The following is a 16,088-nucleotide window of genomic DNA, read 5'->3' as shown; positions in this document are numbered from 1 at the left end:
AGGATGATTCAAAAACTCTGATGAGGTCACAAAACCTTTCAATTTCTTTTCAAGCTCATTAATTTTAGTTCTTGAATTTTCAGCTTCATTTTCAAGCTGAAATATTCTCTCAAGATGAGACTTGATTGTTTTTTCATTTTCAATTTGATTGTTTTCAAGAACTGATTTTTCATTTTCAAAAACTTTTATCTGTTCTTGAAATTATGTTTCATTAGCTTTCAAATTTTTGTTTTCAAGCTTTAACCAGAAATCTTCATTTTCTGAAGATTTCATCTTGCTTTCAAATTCTTTTTCTTTCTCTTTCAAAACCTTGTTTTCTAATGTTAAACTGTTCAAATCACTTAACAGTTTAACATTTTCAGATTTCAGCTTCTCACAATTTCCTCGCATTTCAAGAATCTGTTTAACATCTGATTTCATCTCATCCTTCAAATTTTTGATCTCCAATGCCAAACTTTCCGCATCTTTCAAGAGTTTGTCATTGTCAGCTTTAAATTTGTCACATTTAGAGCACACTGAATCAGAATTCGAAGATCGAAGCTTCACAGATTCTTCATTCTTTTGGAACTTGCTCTGTCTCTGTTTTGTATGTTCCTGCACAAAAGATTTTAACGAAATCAAGAGGATTCGCATTCTCATCAATATAACAACCTCTCTTGTTATCGTATTTCAAATTTCTTTTTGCTGCCCAACATACATTGATTCTTCTGTTAATTTCATTTATCACATCTAAATTCAATTCATCTAGATTCATTTTTACTTTATCCATCAATTCTTTCTTCTTTTTATAAATTTCATAACTGTGAGTTTTAAGTTTGCTGATGAATTCTTTTAGATGTAATTTTGAAAAACTTGAATGCCCTTTTAGATTTTTCAAAATTTCAATCCATTCTGCAGGTAATGCATCTCCAAACTTTGCTATCTTTTCTGCATCAGACAAATTTATCTCATGATCCTTTAATTGTTCAAGTAAGACTCCATATCGGTTTTCTAGATCATTCAATTTTTCATCTTTCAAACACACAAAGTATTTAAACCTTTTCTCCCAACCTTCCTTTTTCACATCTCTATAACTATTATCCACATACCCTCTATACCAATTATTAAACCTTTCAAAATAATAGATGTCTTTTTCATGAAACATCTTATCCATGTTTCCAAAACAATCTGTTCCCACAAGATTACCCTTTCAAACGGAATACCCTTTGGAGCGGAATCAAACTTTGAAGCAAAATACTAGTTTCAAGCGATATTACACTTTGAAGCGAAATCAGGTAATTTCGCTTGAAACCAAAAGTACTTTTCAAGCGGAATATCCTTTGAAGTGGAATCACCTAGTTTCAAGCGGAATTAGGTGAATTTTTCAAGCGAAATAAAGATTTCAAGCGGAATCAAGTGCTGATTTCGCTTGAAATGCTGCTGACGTCACAAATCCGAACTGAATTTCAAGCGAAATTAGATTACTTTACTAGTTTAAGATTGAATTAATGTCCAAAACTTTCCACGATTAGTTAAAAAACTATTTCGCACTTAATACTTGAAATTCAGTCCATTTTAACCGTGAAAACTTGTTCAATTTCTAAAAGAAGGTGTAGAAATCAGAATTTTCCAGCGAAAACGAGCTAAACGGTAAGAACTCTTCCTCCTGAGCTCTGATACCACATGTAGGATCGTGAAACGACCAAACGAGTCGATCAGAAGAAGTCTCAGACAGAATCAGAGGTGAAATTCATTGATTCTGTCTTTGTTTAGCTTGTATTCACTATTTATTGTCTTGTTTATTGATCTGGTAGCAATTTACAACACATAGACAATTCGACAGCACTTTGGCGTCGGAAACAAAAACGTTACATCTGATCTCGCTTGAAAGGATATTTATAGGCATGTGATTCCGCTTGAAACAACTTCAAGCGGAATTACATCTTCAAGCGAAATTACTGGAAACGGAATAAACAACATGATTCCGCTTGAAATAATTCAGCTGATTTCGCTTGAAATGACTCTGTGTCATTTCAAGCGGAATTACCTATAATCCCATTTCTCATTTTACGTGCACTGATCTATCAGTTCTAACCTAAGATTCGAACAAAGATGAAGTCGACAGACAACTGCACCAACAACAGACATATGCACCAACAAGACGGGTCAACATACCTATGGCATCAAGATCGTCATCTTTAACACCATAATATACTCCCGGTCGGCTCGATTTGAGTTAATGAATGTACTCGTCGTCGTCCATCGAAAATCATCACACAAATAGCAAATAAGCATATAAACACATAATGGTCCAAGATAACATAAAATCACCAAGCGATCTCAGTAACGTTCTGAAGAATAACACAATAAGAACACTTATATATAGGAAGTATCATCGGTGTATCCACCGTGTTCTTATCGCATCATACTCCTCCTGTTACCTTAATCACTCTAGATCTTATGCCACCATACTTAACAAGGCTTACTATGATTCTCATGCGTCGAATCTCATAATTAAGTGTGCACCCATAATTACTCGTTTCGTCACATGGTCCACATAGCTCCTCTTGTTAAGCGAGGGTAAACAAATAATAAGGTCAAACTATCGACTAAATCAAACAATCATCGTCACAGCATAACATATGTCAAATCGAATCGTATTTCATACTAGCAATGATAGCACTACTTATTTTGCATGCAACAAATTTAGTAGTAGGTATTTTATTCTAGTACGAATGCTTATATATGTTTCATATTAACCAAACAGGTAGAATGCAACATATACTAGCCATACATTATCATCCTAATGTAAGCATATCGAGAAAATGTTTTCAAATCATGTGCTAGGTATGCTAAGTTAACATACTAAGCAAAATGCATTTGAAAATTAGTGTACTAAGTACGTTAAATCAACATACAAAGTAAATTGTATTTATAATCATGTACTATACATATTAGATAAACAAATCATGTATGTAATGCTATGATCATAAAATAGTATTAACTTGTTTATAGTATTCGTATCGATCGTGTTACCAAGCTCGTATGAATGCACTAGAGTGCAATCACGGTATGCTTATTTACAAGATTTAGTTCCTAGAGAACGGAATCCTCAAAGTCAGCATGTAGTTGTAATCACACATAGTGTAATCACATTAGAGTTTGGAATTGGAAATTGAATAACAAGGGTAAAGATAAAATTCTTGAAATTTATATTGTCATTACAAACATAGTTGAAATATGTACATTGTTTTCGAAAATAAACAGAAAATATAGAGGTTCAAATGATCATAAGTGCTTGATCATTAGCTTGAGCCTCCTTGACGTTGAACACTCGTCCATTAGCATTGGCAAGCTTGGGGCAGTTTCGCTTGAAATGATTTAAATCACCACAATTGAAACATGCTCGAGGGCGAGTTTGAGTAGGGGCTGCTCGGTTCTGAATACGACAGGTCATAGCTAGATGTCCAAATAACCCACAGATTTTACACTGGCGACAAGGAGAATTTGATGCATGATGGTAGTTGCATTGATTGCACTGAGATTGCTTTTGTGACAACTCGAGTTTTCGACTTACGCTATTGCATTTATTGCTCGTTGACTTTGGCTGCTTAATTGTTTGACATGTTGACTTGTAACTGTATACATTATATGATAATGAAACGCGCGTGATTTTTGCATGTATGTGATTGTATTTTAAAATGAGACTTAGTAGAAAACCATTAACGGTTTACACATGTAAAGGCTCGACGAAACACAAGATATGTTTCGCCAATAAATACGCGACGAAATAAAAGCTTGTTTCGCCATTTCAATTTCGACGAAACAGTTACGCCGGCCCAGCTCATCGCAAAGCCCAATATGGGCCCAAACTCTTATGCGTAATTATATTAGTTAGGGTAATGTATATTAGTTTAGGGGAACGGTTGTGGGAATTCTCAAAACCCTAAACTTCTCTTCTCTCCTCTTGATGACCGACGGCTACTTCCTGTCTCTCGAAACCCTTCTTGTTTCATCATCCAAACTCGGTTAGTATCTTATATTTCTTTTGAAGTGTATCGCATGTGGTTATATGTAGCCTTCATCAATGTGACTTGTTGGGTTAATGATTATCGATATGATAGTGATCGGCCACCGTATGTCTTGGTCCAATAACATGGTTGCGATACTTTTCTTGATGTTATGCTTGCACATGATTGTCACTTTACATGCGAAAATATATGAGTAAAGTTGTGAACCATTGGTTCAATGGTAGGCTAGAACATGTATCGACTAAAAAAAAAATAATAATGATAGATTATACACACTCAAATGCACCCAAAAGTCAATGGTGCCATGTTATATTTTTTTTAAAGTTGTCGGCCACTGTTTGTTGTAGGTCCAATGGGGAATTTAGATGTGCATAATGGTCCAATCAAAAGAAATCACCTCTCATGCTAGTTACATCAAAATTCAATACATGTAATTAGTGATATAAATTAAAATAAGGAAAGGGTTTAATCGGTTGAGGGATATGCCGGTCCAATGGGGATTGGCGGTGGTTGATAGATGTCGGCTATCATCTCAGGGATGGCATGTGTTTGGTTAGTTTTCATGAAATTAAACAAATCAGTAAATCATGATAATTGGCAAACAATGTTGGATTGGGTAGCTTGGGCGGCCCTAATAAGGGTAATAGTTATTTTTATCGGCCCACTAAATCATTTTGCCAACCCAAATATTTTGTAAAACCATAATTCATCAACTTGTTTGATTGGTAGGTTGGACGGCCAAATAGTGGCCATTGGCTATTTTAGCGGCCCATTAGCATAGGGGGCCAACCACCTTAATTCCTTAAAGTAATATTGTGTTTTGTTATTATTGTTGCTGTTGTGTTGGCGAAACAAAATTTATACCGGTGAATCACCGGTTGACGAAACTGGGCTTTGGTTTCGTCAAGGGTGGTTGACGAAATAGAGGGAGTGTTTCGCCAAAAAGTGTGTTTCGCCAAATGTATAACATGCCCAGTAACTCAGTCTAATCCTGTTAAATATTAACTGAGATATCTAACTGCTGTTATGTTAAGTGATGTGCATGACTTTTGTGATAGTGGATACATGCTAGTACTTCTGTGATTGTACCTATACGCGAACAACTTGGATACAAACTGATTATGTATACGTACGTATTTAGGACGTGAATAATATACTGTGAGCGTGCGTATCCTTTAGCATACCGAGCAAACCAAGGTGAGTTCACACAGCCAAGGCATGGGGTTCCCAGGGTGGGAATGGGATTTGATTATTTACTGGTACTTATCTATACTGGAACGTAGTGATGTGATTTGATGAACTATTGTACATACCCCGCTGATTGAACTACGACTAGACTAGTAACACTTATTGAACTGATCTTCGCACACCTGCCAAGGGTTGGCCGCGATATTATGACTGACTTCGCACACCTGCCTTTGGAAGGTCGCGAACTGAAATATACTAATCTTCGCACACCTGCCTGGTAGGCCGCGATACAGATAAACCTAGTCTAGAATACACGGGATGAATATCCCCCTAATATCTTCGCATACCTGCCTGGGAGGCCGCGATGGAAACTAATACGATACATGACATAACGAACGAACATACTACTACTCACACTATACTATTACTGAACTGTTAACTGTGAACTCGCTCAACTAGTTGTTGACTCTTTGCTGCATGCCTTGCAGGACATTAGGTACATATGGAGCTTGCACAGGGAGGAGCAGGTCGTTGTGGAGCCTGGATCGTGGATGTTATGTTACACTTACAACACTTGAACTATTTACATACATTGGATTCTCATTATTACGCTTCCGCTATTTAAATTATGTTTTGTTGGAACATCAATCGTATTGAATGATTGGTTTACATTTATTTTACTTGACATTAATTACATGTTCGATATGATTGGTGGCTTGATCCTGGTCAGTCACGCTCCCAAGCGGCGATACTCCGCGGGTGGATTTTGGGGGTTTGACTTCGCACACCTGCCTTTGGAAGGTCGCGAACTGAAATATACTAATCTTCGCACACCTGCCTGGTAGGCCGCGATACAGATAAACCTAGTCTAGAATACACGGGATGAATATCCCCCTAATATCTTCGCATACCTGCCTGGGAGGCCGCGATGGAAACTAATACGATACATGACATAACGAACGAACATACTACTACTCACACTATACTATTACTGAACTGTTAACTGTGAACTCGCTCAACTAGTTGTTGACTCTTTGCTGCATGCCTTGCAGGACATTAGGTACATATGGAGCTTGCACAGGGAGGAGCAGGTCGTTGTGGAGCCTGGATCGTGGATGTTATGTTACACTTACAACACTTGAACTATTTACATACATTGGATTCTCATTATTACGCTTCCGCTATTTAAATTATGTTTTGTTGGAACATCAATCGTATTGAATGATTGGTTTACATTTATTTTACTTGACATTAATTACATGTTCGATATGATTGGTGGCTTGATCCTGGTCAGTCACGCTCCCAAGCGGCGATACTCCGCGGGTGGATTTTGGGGGTGTGACAGATTGGTATCAGAGCCATTGGTTATAGAGAACTTGGTTTTAATATGGGAAAACGTTTTTATTAAAACCAGACTATAACCAGAACAGTGCTCTCAACGATCCACAACGGCGCTTCGCTCCACGTGCAAGACTCGACATCCTAGGTAATAAGGTTTATGTTTATTACCTGCTTGCTAGAACTGCATAGAACTTTGCTCGTAGTATGCTTACATTACTTTGCTCACTACTTGTTATTGCTTGAGAACACTTACGTGCATACACTCTTCTGTCATCGCACTATTCGCGAACCTTTCTCACTTATGTTGCCTTTGATGTGAAGATCAATGGCCGGACGAATTAACATGACTCAAGCCCAGCTAGAGGCTCTCGTTCAAGCTCAAGTTGCTGCGGCACTTGCAGCTGCTCAAGCAGGTAGTATACCCTGCAGTATAGACACACACTAGGATCTTTAGATCCTACATTAACTCTCGTATTTAACCTTGTCCTATTCGTACACAATAGGTCAGCACACACAGCAACCCGTCTGCACTTTCAAGAACTTCATGGACAGTCGTCCAAGCTCATTCAGTGGCACCGAGGGGGCAGTGGGACTCCTCCATTGGTTCGAGAAGCTAGAATCTGTGTTCGAAATGTGTGAATGCCCTGAGGCTCGCAGCGTTAAGTATGCCACTGGCACTTTGGAAGGAATCGCGTTGACTTGGTGGAACGCGCAAGTACAGATCCTAGGGTTGGCAGCTGCTAACGCCACCCCTTGGAATGATTTCAAGGAATTGATCAAAAGGGAATACTGCACTCGTGAAGACATTCACAAGTTGGAAGATGAACTGTATCACTTGAAAATGGTTGGGTCAGAGATCGAAGCCTATACCAAACGGTCGAATGAACTGGCCGTGTTATGCCCAACTATGGTGGACCCTCCAGTGAAACGTATTGAGTTGTATCTCAAGGGTTTGGCGCCAGAGATCCAGAGCCATGTGACATCGGCTAATCTCGATAATATCCAGGCTATTCAGCGTCTTGCTCATCGTATTACAGATCAGGCAGTGGATCAGAACAGGCTGCCAAAACGTGTCAAGGCTACCACTGCTGCTGTCACCACTTCTGCTACTCCTAGTGACAACAAGAGGAAATGGGAGGGAGATTCCAGCAAGGGATCAGTTTCTGTTCAGTCTCAGCAGCGCAAGACAAACGACTACCAGAATTCGAGTCAGCAATCATCTGGCAGTCAGGGGCAGGGTGGATACCGGGGAATTCACCCACTGTGTAATAAGTGTAACAGACACCACAGCGGAAGATGTCGCAGGGAACGTTGTCAAAGATGCCTCAAGATGGGTCATGAGGCTAAGGATTGTAGAAGCTCACGGCCAGCAAATCAGAACCAGCAACTTCCGCCACCAGTTCCTCAAAACCCACAGCAGCAGCAACCACAGCGTGGAAACCGGGGATGTTTCCAGTGTGGGGCAGAAGGTCATTACAAACGCGATTGTCCTCAGTTGAACTAGAATCAGAACCACAACAATAACTAGGGCAACGGGAACAACAACAACAACAATGGCAACGAGGCAAGAGGTCAAGCTTTCGTGTTAGGACGAGGAGACGCAATGAACGATATTTGAACTTATAACTTATCTTGGGTTTTCATTATTATGTTTACGCTACTCAAACAAAGTTTGGCTCGAACATTAATCGTATTGGGTTTTATGAATTATTTTACCTACTATATTTTATGTTTGATATGATGGATGGTTTGATATTATTGAACGCACCTGCCGTATTTATGGACCTTACGAACAGGGTGTGCAAACCCTATCTTGACAAGTTCGTCATTGTCTTCATCGACGACATTCCTATCTACTCCAAGAGTCAGGAGGAACACGAGCAGCACTTACGTCTTATCTTGGAACTTCTTCGGAAAGAACAACTGTACGCTAAGTTTTCGAAATGCGACTTCTGGCTTCGTGGAGTCCGCTTTTTAGGCCACATAGTGAACAAGGATGGGATCCATGTCGATTCATCCAAGGTAGACTCGATCAGAACTGGCCTGCTCCACGTACGCCAACGGAAATACGCCAATTCTTGGATTTGGCGGATTACTACAGACGGTTTATTAAAGACTTTTCAAAGATTGCTCAGCCGCTCACGCTACTGACACAGAAGGGTGTCACCTACCGTTGGGGCAACACGCAGGGACTGCTTTTCAGCACTTAAAGGATAGACTTTGCAGTGCACCTATCCTCTCATTTCTAGAGGGCACGGACGATTTTGTAGTATACTGTGATGCATCCATCCAGGGTCTGGGATGTGTGTTAATGCAACGGGACAGGGTTATTGCTTACACCTCACGCCGACTCAAGATTCACGAACGGAACTACACGACGCACGATTTAGAGCTGGGAGCTGTTGTTTTCGCGCTTAAGATATGGCGACACTACCTGTACGGTACCAGGTGCACAATTTACACCGATCACAGGAGTCTCGAGCATATTCTTAAGCAAAAGGATTTGAACATGCGTCAACGAAGATGGGTTGAACTACTGAACGACTACGAATGCGCCATCAAGTACCATCCAGGGAAGGCCAATGTTGTGGCTGACGCCCTCAGTCGGAAAGACACTCTACGTAAGCGCGTGCGAGCGCTGCAGCTTACTATTCAGTCTAGTCTTCCTGCACAAATACGAGATGCTCAGGTGGAAGCATTGAAACCAGAAAACGTAAAGGCTGAAGCTTTACGCGGTTCAAGGCAACAAATGGAACAAAAGGAAGACGGCGCCTACTATGTAACGGGGCGTATTTGGGTCCCACTTTATGGCGGTCTACGAGAGCTTGTAATGGATGAAGCTCACAAGTCTCGCTACTCGGTACATCCAGGGTCGGATAAAATGTACCACGACATCAAAACAACATATTGGTGGCCTAGCATGAAGGCCCACATCGCTACTTACGTCGGCAAGTGTTTGACCTGTGCCAGAGTCAAGGTTGAATATCAGAAACCCGCAGGTCTACTTCATCAACCCAGGATACCACAGTGGAAATGGGAAGAGATTTCCATGGATTTTGTTACAGGCCTACCTAGATCTCAGCGTGGGAACGATACGATATGGGTGATCGTGGATCAACTCACCAAGTCTGCACACTTCCTAGCGATAAAGGAAACGGATAAGTTCTCCACTCCCGCAGACATCTATCTTAAAGAAGTTGTTTCGAGGCACGGGGTGCCCACCTCCATCATTTCGGATCGGGATGCACGATTCACGTCAGAGCTATGGCAAGCGATGCACAAATCTTTCGGCTCACGATTAGACATGAGCACAGCGTATCATCCTCAGATGGATGGGCAGTCTGAGCGAACGATCCAGACTCTTGAAGACATGCTTCGGGCATGTGTTATCGATTTCGGCAACAGCTGGGAAAAGCACCTCCCTTTGATGGAGTTCTCATACAATAACAGTTATCATACCAGCATACGAGCCGCTCCATTCGAGGCATTGTACGGGCGTAAATGCCGGTCACCTCTCTGTTGGGCAGAGGTGGGGGATAGTTAGATTACAGGTCCAGAAATGGTAGTTGACGCTACTGAACGAATTGCACAGATAAGACAACGCATGGCGGCAGCTCGCGATCGCCAGAAAAGCCTACGCGGATAAGCGTAGGAAGCCATTGAAACTTCAGGTCGGGGACCGGGTTTTACTTAAAGTCTCACCCTGGAAGGGTGTCGTTCGATTTGGTAAACGAGGCAAACTTAATCCACGGTATGTTGGACCGTTCGAAATCACTGAAAGAATAGGCCCAGTAGCCTACAGACTGAACCTACCAGCTGAACTCGGGGCAGTTCACAATGTCTTTCACGTGTCGAATCTGAAGAAATGCCTATCAGATGAGACCCTTATCATTCCTTTCAAAGAACTCACTATTGACGAGCGATTGCAGTTCGTCGAGGAACCTGTTGAAATTACGGACCGGGATGTGAAGGTCCTCAAACACAAGAGAATCCCTCTTGTTCGAGTTCGTTGGAACTCCCGACGTGGCCCAGAGTACACCTGGGAACGCGAAGACCAAATGAAAGAAAAGTATCCCCAGTTATTCAGAACCGTGCAACCCCTACTGAGACTGAAGCTACTACTGCGGAATTTCGGGACGAAATTCCAAATCAACGGGGGGATGATGTGACACCCCAGGAAAACCAGTAAACGATACAGCTTACCTAGCTTCCTCAGTGAGTGCGTACCAAATTTCGGGACGAAATTTCTTTTAAGTTGGGGATAATGTGACAACTCGAGTTTTCGACTTACGCTATTGCATTTATTGCTCGTTGACTTTGGCTGCTTAATTGTTTGACATGTTGACTTGTAACTGTATACATTATATGATAATGAAACGCGCGTGATTTTTGCATGTATGTGATTGTATTTTAAAATGAGACTTAGTAGAAAACCATTAACGGTTTACACATGTAAAGGCTCGACGAAACACAAGATATGTTTCGCCAATAAATACGCGACGAAATAAAAGCTTGTTTCGCCATTTCAATTTCGACGAAACAGTTACGCCGGCCCAGCTCATCGCAAAGCCCAATATGGGCCCAAACTCTTATGCGTAATTATATTAGTTATGGTAATGTATATTAGTTTAGGGGAACGGTTGTGGGAATTCTCAAAACCCTAAACTTCTCTTCTCTCCTCTTGATGACCGACGGCTACTTCCTGTCTCTCGAAACCCTTCTTGTTTCATCATCCAAACTCGGTTAGTATCTTATATTTCTTTTGAAGTGTATCGCATGTGGTTATATGTAGCCTTCATCAATGTGACTTGTTGGGTTAATGATTATCGATATGATAGTGATCGGCCACCGTATGTCTTGGTCCAATAACATGGTTGCGATACTTTTCTTGATGTTATGCTTGCACATGATTGTCACTTTACATGCGAAAATATATGAGTAAAGTTGTGAACCATTGGTTCAATGGTAGGCTAGAACATGTATCGACTAAAAAAAAAATAATAATGATAGATTATACACACTCAAATGCACCCAAAAGTCAATGGTGCCATGTTATATTTTTTTTAAAGTTGTCGGCCACTGTTTGTTGTAGGTCCAATGGGGAATTTAGATGTGCATAATGGTCCAATCAAAAGAAATCACCTCTCATGCTAGTTACATCAAAATTCAATACATGTAATTAGTGATATAAATTAAAATAAGGAAAGGGTTTAATCGGTTGAGGGATATGCCGGTCCAATGGGGATTGGCGGTGGTTGATAGATGTCGGCTATCATCTCAGGGATGGCATGTGTTTGGTTAGTTTTCATGAAATTAAACAAATCAGTAAATCATGATAATTGGCAAACAATGTTGGATTGGGTAGCTTGGGCGGCCCTAATAAGGGTAATAGTTATTTTTATCGGCCCACTAAATCATTTTGCCAACCCAAATATTTTGTAAAACCATAATTCATCAACTTGTTTGATTGGTAGGTTGGACGGCCAAATAGTGGCCATTGGCTATTTTAGCGGCCCATTAGCATAGGGGGCCAACCACCTTAATTCCTTAAAGTAATATTGTGTTTTGTTATTATTGTTGCTGTTGTGTTGGCGAAACAAAATTTATACCGGTGAATCACCGGTTGACGAAACTGGGCTTTGGTTTCGTCAAGGGTGGTTGACGAAATAGAGGGAGTGTTTCGCCAAAAAGTGTGTTTCGCCAAATGTATAACATGCCCAGTAACTCAGTCTAATCCTGTTAAATATTAACTGAGATATCTAACTGCTGTTATGTTAAGTGATGTGCATGACTTTTGTGATAGTGGATACATGCTAGTACTTCTGTGATTGTACCTATACGCGAACAACTTGGATACAAACTGATTATGTATACGTACGTATTTAGGACGTGAATAATATACTGTGAGCGTACGTATCCTTTAGCATACCGAGCAAACCAAGGTGAGTTCACACAGCCAAGGCATGGGGTTCCCAGGGTGGGAATGGGATTTGATTATTTACTGGTACTTATCTATACTGGAACGTAGTGATGTGATTTGATGAACTATTGTACATACCCCGCTGATTGAACTACGACTAGACTAGTAACACTTATTGAACTGATCTTCGCACACCTGCCAAGGGTTGGCCGCGATATTATGACTGACTTCGCACACCTGCCTTTGGAAGGTCGCGAACTGAAATATACTAATCTTCGCACACCTGCCTGGTAGGCCGCGATACAGATAAACCTAGTCTAGAATACACGGGATGAATATCCCCCTAATATCTTCGCATACCTGCCTGGGAGGCCGCGATGGAAACTAATACGATACATGACATAACGAACGAACATACTACTACTCACACTATACTATTACTGAACTGTTAACTGTGAACTCGCTCAACTAGTTGTTGACTCTTTGCTGCATGCCTTGCAGGACATTAGGTACATATGGAGCTTGCACAGGGAGGAGCAGGTCGTTGTGGAGCCTGGATCGTGGATGTTATGTTACACTTACAACACTTGAACTATTTACATACATTGGATTCTCATTATTACGCTTCCGCTATTTAAATTATGTTTTGTTGGAACATCAATCGTATTGAATGATTGGTTTACATTTATTTTACTTGACATTAATTACATGTTCGATATGATTGGTGGCTTGATCCTGGTCAGTCACGCTCCCAAGCGGCGATACTCCGCGGGTGGATTTTGGGGGTGTGACAGCTTTCCATGATAAAATCCCTTTAAGGGTACAGAGTTTAGTGGAACAGGTGCAAGGATTGCAAAATTCTTTGAAGCCTTGTGCTTCTTAGCATTTTTCGAAGATTCGGCCTTTGTTCTTTTTGAATTCCCATTAGTAGTTTCGGCGTTTTGTTTCTTATTTCCCTTTCAAAATAGTTTACCTTTTCTAACTTGGAAGTCGGTCAAGATAGCGGCTAATTCCTTAGCCTCCCTAAGCGTTGCAGGTTGGCTGCCAGTGACAATGTCTTGGACAGGATCAGGTAGGCCATCAATATACTTCTCAATGGCCCGATCCAAAGGTGTGACCATAGTGGGGCAAAGTAGGCTTAACTATTCAAATCAGTCAATGTAGGCATGGTTTTCCCCACTATCTTGTTTTAGATGATAGAACTCGTTTTCAAGTGCCCTTATTTCGCTTCGTGGGCAGAATTCTTTCTTCATAAGATCTTTAAATTCTTCCCACGTTAATTCCATTGCTACATCGGCACCCCGGTCTCTCATAATACCATTCCACCAAGTGAGTTCTCTCCTTTGAAAGACACTCGAGGCGAAATCTACCTTGCGCTCATTGGGACACTGAACATGGCGGAATGTGCTTTCTGTACTTTCCAACCATTGTAGGAGCATTGTTGCTCCTTCAGACCCATTAAACCTAAGTGGTTTAGCCGAGTTATATTGTTTATAGTTACATGGCAATAAAACATTGTTGTTGTTATTGTTTTGGATTTGATTGACTTGGGTCACAATGCCTGGGTGTAAAGTACTTAGCTGCTGAGAAATCATTTCTGACAGTTCAGCGTTCCATGTGGCGTCGCGGCGAGGAGGCATCTTGAAGGTACAGCTATAGAGAAAACCAAATAAGTTAGATTTACCAAATTGTTATGAGTTTGTAACATTGTTGTATTGTGAAAACTTTGATCTAGTAAAATCTTGTTCATAGGTCTCGTTCTTGTACTTAGAATATATAGTGTAAATTTTGACTTTAGAAAATCTTGTTTATAAGTCTCGTTCTTGTATCTAGAAAATATAGTGTTGTGGATTTTGTTTTGAAATAAAAGTTGTTTGAAAATAAACTTTTATTATATTTTGGATGAGAGAATACAAACCAAGTAAATGGTTTGTGTTATAAATTCCTTTACTTATTTAAAAATTTATTGTTTTTAAGATAAAAGGTTTTAAATTTTTAAAATAAAGAAACTTTGTGTCTGAAATGTTGAAAATTCTCATCCAAATAGTAAAAATTTGAAATTTTAAAGGGCAAAGGCAGTGTTTCGAAAATGAAAATAGGATCTCATAGTGTCGTGAAATGAAATGAAATTCATTTCAATCGTCTCGAATCAAACATATCACCGAAGGTAATATGATGAAATAGTATTGTGAAAGGAAAGTTGTTTCGGTTGTCGTGAATAGCAAACATATTCCCGAGGGTAATATGAATGAGTAGTGTCACAAAGATCGTTTAGAAATCGTTCAGCATAGTCAAGATGGATAGGTTTTTATAATGCTTCACGAAGACATGCTTTAGCCTATTAGTGGACACTCACCCTAAGAGTTCCCAGGTAAGTGTGACTAGTCCGATAATACGGGTTTGTACGAACACTCTAGCCTTATACAGAAAACTCGAGGTACAGGCATCCACCCTTCCAGATTGCATGTGTTCACATTATTAAAACCCAAGATTTCGATGAAAAACGTTTGAGGAAAACATTTAAGAAATCTTTTTGATACAAATCGTTTGAGATAAAACATGTTATGAGATATTTTGACAAAAACATTTTGAAAAAATATTTCAATGAAAATGTTTTGAGAAAACATTTTGAGTAATACCCTAAGGCATGAGGCCTAAGGTTCAGGATAAATCATCTAGAGCTAGATGATTTGTAAATCATAGAGAAGTTGTGGCACGAATAAGGATGAGGATCTAGGAAAGAGTTCCTCAGTCTACTCATGATTGGGTCCTAGGAAGGTTATAGACTAGGTTTAAGGCATGCTAATAACCTAATTCCCTATAACCAGTGCTCTGATACCAATCTGTAACACCCCGATTGCGTAATACAACAACACGCGGCGGAAATATCGGGGAGTCACGTTACAAATTGCTTACAACTACTGGTACTAAATTGTTTCAATAATGTTAACATCGTTTTACAAACAAATAATACATGTAATTGTCTTTTGTTTAAAGAAGTCTAAGGCCCGAATGCAGTCCTATGCGTTGCATGCTTTAATAGTCGTAAACCTGAAACATATGTGAAAAACAGTCAGCATAAAAATGCTGGCGAATACATCTTGAAGATCTTGAAGCCAAGGAATGGCAAAAATTTAGTATTGTAATACATAATCTTGATTGTGAAAACTCATGACAAATAGTTTTGTATATGGCAATATGATTATTACTAAGTCATTTTTATGCCATTTGAAATTGTACATCGTAATCTTGTTTAACCATCGTAAAACTCGTTAATGTGTTAATAGAAATTCAATTAAGGATTTATAATAACTGTTTTGAAATAAATCAAAACTTGTGTGAGTATTATATAAATCAAATCAATGATTCATGATAATACTTTAGATATCCTTCTAAGAATCTATCATATAAAGATATGGGAGATTCTACGAAGATTTCGATAATCGAATATTGAAACAATAGTACACAAAACCCTAAAGTGATCCAGATAAAGCTACAAGAATAATAAAATAAGAACACTTATATATAGGAAGTACCAGTGGCGTATCCACCATGTTCTTATTTTATTACACCTGTGTCGGTAGGATCGTTCAACTGATCCGAATGAGTCATTCAGAGAGGTTCTGATC

This window comes from Helianthus annuus, chromosome 10, assembly GCF_002127325.2.
Source record: "Helianthus annuus cultivar XRQ/B chromosome 10, HanXRQr2.0-SUNRISE, whole genome shotgun sequence".
Classification (NCBI taxonomy): domain Eukaryota; kingdom Viridiplantae; phylum Streptophyta; class Magnoliopsida; order Asterales; family Asteraceae; genus Helianthus; species Helianthus annuus.
Note: the sequence above shows the minus strand (reverse complement) of the source record.